The following is a 6,076-nucleotide window of genomic DNA, read 5'->3' on the forward strand; positions in this document are numbered from 1 at the left end:
AATCACTGTGTTGTAGATGCAGTCAGGTAATCGATACTCCTGAAATCAAGACAACAAATTGTTTTTTAAACAAGCTTTTTTAGCAACCTTTCTTCCGCAATTCACTGCAACTTGAATAGAACCTGATTAGTGATATTGATTTGCCATGGAAATACATTTTCATTAAAATATTAAATAACCATGGCCCTATCCGCAAATTTAGAGTAAAATGCTGTCCAGTCACCTCAAAGGAAGTGATGGTGGCTGGGCTAAGGCCAGAAAAACTAAATCTGGCTGATTCTTAGCTAAAAAAAAAAATCATTCAACCTCAAAACACTAAACAGTTTAATGATTCTAAAAGATTCTGGATAACAATACGATCTTCTTAGAGCGATATAACACCCTTTTTGTTGTTGATGACGTCTGTACTTTAACTGAAAAATGTGACAGCTTTAATAAATATTTGGGTTCTTCAGGGTCTTTATTTGAATCTTTACATAAAGATTTAAAACAGCTTAATGAACAGGAGGTTCTCTCTGCCATTACACGAAATGAATCTTGTATTCAACTCTTCAGCTTTTCTTTTCTGAATGTCATGGCGATCCACAAGGCTTTAAAGCTGTTGGATACAATGAATTCAAGACCACATCAATTTAAATCTTATTTTCTTAAGCTGGATGAATCACAAACTTATAATTTTTAATCGTATGCTTTGGAACAGTGGTGATATGGAAATATAGAAATATTCCCTTTTTTGATGATAGGGAGGTGATAAGGAGGTCGTCCTTCATATGTTAACAACTACAGATCACACAGTTGGGCATGTAATGTTAATAAACAGACCGAACAATAGTGGTTTATCAGTAAAAGCTGTTAGCTAGTTTTCAAATGACTTGTCAGTTAAAACACAGTGTGTCCTCTTTGCTGAGTCTTCTTCTTTGTTTCTCCCAGTATCCAAAAGAGTTCCTCAGAGATCTATATTGGGACCACTCTTTATCTCTCTATATGTAAATAACCTTTGTGATATTTTATCCAAATACTGCATTCCATTTATCTGTAGATGACACAGTTAACTATTTTTCATCCCCTTGAGGAGCGCAAACCTTTTAACACAAACCTGCCTTTGAGGTTTGTGTTAAATCCAAGTTCATGTTATTCTCAAATGGCAAAAGAAGTTGTTGTCTACGCTTCCTAAGAGCAAAAGGATTCAAGTAATTTAAATTAAACTGGTTACATGTTATAAATATCTAGGTATCATTGCATATCATAATTTGTCAGGTGAAAACACACTGAAATGCTTGTGTCCAAACTGTTCTCTGTATGGTGCTGCCAAGTAGCCAATATCCATAGACTTTCCCATTGGTTGGTTTTTATCTGAAAATATAAATGGAAATCTCTGCTTGGGCTGATTCCTCCTACTATCGGGGCGTTTAAGTCCAATTTAAAAGGAGCAGAAGAATAGCTCTTTTGGTCAGAGGGACTGTTTTTATTATTACTCTTGTACTCGCCTCTGTCAGTGCGCCCCAGGGTGGCTGTGGCTACAATGTAGCTTGCCATCACCAGTGTGTGAATGTGTGTGTGAATGGGTGGATGACTGGTTGTATAAAGCGCTTTGGGGTCCTTAGGGACTAGTAAAGCGCTATACAAATACAGGCCATTTACCATTTACCAATGATCTGTTATTGCATATTATCCACATGTTTGTCTTCACATGTCTGTACTGATTATCATTCGTATTTGTTTCTGTAAATGTTATAATTTTATGTGTTGTATTTGCTGTAACATCTGCTGCCCTCTTGGCCAGGTCTCTCTTGAAAAAGACTGACTCACTGACTCACTCACTAAATCTCTCTGAGACTTTTACCTGGACAAATAAATGATAACAATGATGAGTAATCTAACACAGCATATCATCAACCCCTACGTCATGGTGTAAGAAAAATATCTGTATTTATATGAATCTACCACAAGATGGAGCTATAACCTACTTAAGTCTTTTACAGGTTAATACACGGGTCCATACAGCATGCATTGTCCTCTGAGCTTCACTGATGTGAAGTCTAAGTTGTGTGTTTAAATTGGTATCTTTCACGCTCATTATTTTTTATAAACATTTCAATCACTTGTTGAACAGGATAATGCACTACAAATGCAGCAGAACTCATTTGTCCTAAAGAACATTTCAGGAAATCATTCCTACAGTGATACATTCCTACATTCTTCTACTACTCTATAATAGTATGTAATGTTTTGTCAGGTAATAGGTTTCCACAAATACCTACAGATTTCTGTATTATACCTTACTGCTCCTTTCTTTGATTTATAGTGTAGACATTATATATTAATACTATTTCCACTACTCTTTTGCACAACGTCAGTCTCTTTTTTTCTCATGAATATCTAACTTCTTAAAATGTTTGTCTATCTGCTTCTGCATCTCTAAATGACATTTTTATTAGCCACCACCAATGAATAAGGATTTTGTCATTTAATTTTGCTGGCCAAAATATTGAGTTTTTAATCCAATGTTAGTTTCATTTTTAAAGACAGGCAATTTAATTTAAATGGGTATTAAAAAACCTTTTTAGATTAAAATAATTTGCTTAAAATCCTAAACTTCGTGGAGGTTTTCACCTCAAAAATCAAACATGTAAGCCTATGCGCAAGGTAGTTTTAGCAGGTTCATCCATAGAACCATGTTGATACTTATACAATAATGCTGATCTCTCAACAGATCTTTTTAACGATCACTGTCTTTTCCATTTTGTCTTGTTAGAACAGCATTAGCTTCTGTTTTAACTACTTTCGTAGAGCTCATCCCACTGACTTCTTCTTAGAGTCTCCCAGTGAAATCTTGATAATGTATTGATAATGTTAAGTAATGTAGGAGAATGTTTCATTTTACTAATATTGGACTTGACCTCTGCCTTAGATATCTGCCTTGACCATCACATTATGCTTCATAGGCTGAGATACTGGATACTGGAGATACTGGTCTGTTTTGGAGTGGTACTATCTGTCTAAATGATCTGTTTTTCTGGCTGCCTTCTAAGTGAGTGCCACAAGGTTCTGTTCTGGAGGCTTTACTGTCATAGCTGCTTGCTCTTCGTTGCATCTCAAGCACTTTTGATGTCATTTCTTATTACTATTATGCAAATGACATTCAGTTACATATTTGTACCTGAGGTAATAGAACCCTAGGTTCCCAGGCCACATTTGTTAAATTTTCTACCAGGAACCATCTGGTAACGTTTGCTTCTGCCTTCACTGTGGATGCTCATTTTAAATCTCTGGTTCACTCTTGTTTTTTGTCACTTCCGAAATATAGTCAAATTGAGTTCCATTGTGTCACAATTTGACTCATAAATTGTTATTCATGCCTTTATTTCATCATGTTTAGATTACTGTAATTCATTGTTTACTTGTATCAACAAAGCCTCGTTGGAACATCGGAATTTTGTTCAGAAAGCCAATGTGAAGTTTTTGATTAAGTCTTCAAAGTGCTCACATTGTTACTCATTCAGCTGCACTGGCTACCCATTAACATTAGAGTCCACATTAAGATTCAGGTTTTGACTTTTAGGGGTCTGCATGAAAACGCACCAGTGTACATCAGTGAACTTTTACATCCATATATCCCTAAAGCAGGCGTTGAGGAAGCTCAGAGTTTATGGGCCTGCTCGTTGTGCATCAGACAAGGCTGAGAACTAAAGGGAACAGAACTCTCTCCCACTGAGCTTGAGCACTGTGAAGTTGGTGGATTTTTAAAAAGTCAGCTTTTTAAACTTGCATTGATGTTGTGCTATTTTTGTTGTAAAGAACTTTGTGATATTTAACTTGAAATGTGCTTTACAAATAACATTTTGTGGCTTCATCTGAAAAACGTTCTGAGACACCCTTAGGTGTGGATGCAAACCAGAGAGGGTGACAGCCCGGGAGGGGGTACGTTTCTGTACGAAGTAACATTTTTTTGACACTTTTCTGACCAACGGCAATAGAAGTATTCCACTCAAGCTGATTCTGTCATTTACAAGCATCTTTGAGACAGAAATGCATTTTTGTTTCCAAAGTAGCCTAGCTTACAACTGTCTACCAAACTACACGTTTCAGAGAGAGAAATCCTGTGTGCCTTTCTAGTTATTTGGTATATAGTGCTTGACCATTGTCTTTTATCTGGAAATTTTCTTGCTTGTTTTAGCCATTTTTTAAATAAAGCTACATACATTATATAGCTACTGTTTGTGTACCTCTTTACATTCCATGTGCATTGTGTATGTAATCTGTCATGCACCCATCACTTGTGCAAGCATTACACAAGAGATTCATTTGAAACCAACCAGTTCAATACTTTTAGTATAATATACCATCTGATTAATAACAGAACACAAACAATCTATTAGATGTTGGGTTCAAGCTCATTTATAATTGAGGCAAAGTGGAAAACTATCTTCTGGTGTGACAAACTAACATTTGCTTTTAATTTAAGCCAATATCTTTAAAGATACAAGGGTGCATTTGTACAGGTTAAATGTGAAAGTTAGACATGCTGCCATCCTTTTGACATCTTTTTCTGGGAAGGCCTTGCCTACTTCAACAAGACAATGCCACATTTTACAAGTATTACAACAGTGTGGCTTTGTAGAAAAACAATGCAGGTGATAAACTGGCACACCTACAATGGTTTCATGTCACACATTATGCATCATGAAACAAAAAAAAATATGACAAAGAAAACCATGAACCGTAAAACAAACAAGAATGTCAAACAAGAATAAGAAAATAGTTTTGCTTTCAAAACTACAAAACATGCTGCTGTCCCAGCTTTTTAAAAATGTAGGCCTAGATGTTGTTGAGATCAAATTCCAAATAAGATGTTTCACCCTAACCCCACCCCCCAGATCAACAGGAGTTGAGAAACCAAACCAAAAGAAGTACATCTTGGGCCCCTGAAGGTACTTATCTATATCAGATATCATGGCATAATCGTGTTGCCTAGTAGCCACTGAGCAACAAAATAAAATCACCAGTTATATAATTTACGCACCAGTAACACATAAAAGGTTCATATAATGTTTCTTTCTCATTTATATCAGCAAAGGTCTGATTATACATCCTTAGCAACCACCTAGCAACGGTCTAAAATAAGGCAATTTTAGCATAGAAACGATATCTACAACCTCTATTTTTTGTAGTTTTCTAGGGTCATGTAATGCACAAGGGGAGATATTTAATAATTCTATGCTAAATTGCACATAAACAAAGCCTTTATTTATTTGTTTAATTTATTTATGTATTTGTTTATTTCGTAAGTAACCACCTATTTAAATTTCTTGCTGTTGTTTGCATTCTGCTATGATAAAGCAGAAAGCACTTTAAATATATATACATGCTTATCTTTTAGTTTACTAAAAGGAGTAGTCTATTTAATACAATATATTATCATGTGAGAAATGTGTTGATCTAAGGCCCTTGGAGGTTCTTATCTATATCAGATATTATGGCATCATCAGTTGCCTTGAAAGTAATTAACAGAATACAATGACCCAATATTTTGTTTGAATGCTATTTTCCAACTTATTAAGTAAACGTAAGCTTAATTTGTTTTTACTGTCTTAGGGTATTAAATTCAATGAAACAAAAAACTAAGTCAGTTTCATTCTTTGTATTGTTATTTTGCTCAAATATGCCAAACACAACCAGCATGAGAAGAATTGGTTCCATGTCTTTAAGGAGCCCCCTTTTGTCTCACAGCTGTAATTCAAGTGAATTTATTCTTTCTATTATTGCACTGCTCTTACCCTCTTAACCACCCAAACTAAAATTAACATGTAAAATATTAAAAACTAAACAAAAAAGAAACATTTTTACAAAACTGAAATGAGCAAACCCACTGTAGAACCTAACAAATTAAAGCGACAACAAAAACTAATAATTTTAGCCAATGTCCTGTCCATTTGTCCTCTTTGAGGCGTAAGTTTAAAATTAGACCCAATCAAAATGTCGGTCACTGTCTCAGTATTTGAGATAAAAACGTTTGTGTTGTCTCGCAAAAAGTGGGACACTAGGTCACTCTGCTCTCCGGGTTGCCTAACACTTC

This window comes from Pelmatolapia mariae, linkage group LG4 (assembly GCF_036321145.2).
Source record: "Pelmatolapia mariae isolate MD_Pm_ZW linkage group LG4, Pm_UMD_F_2, whole genome shotgun sequence".
Classification (NCBI taxonomy): domain Eukaryota; kingdom Metazoa; phylum Chordata; class Actinopteri; order Cichliformes; family Cichlidae; genus Pelmatolapia; species Pelmatolapia mariae.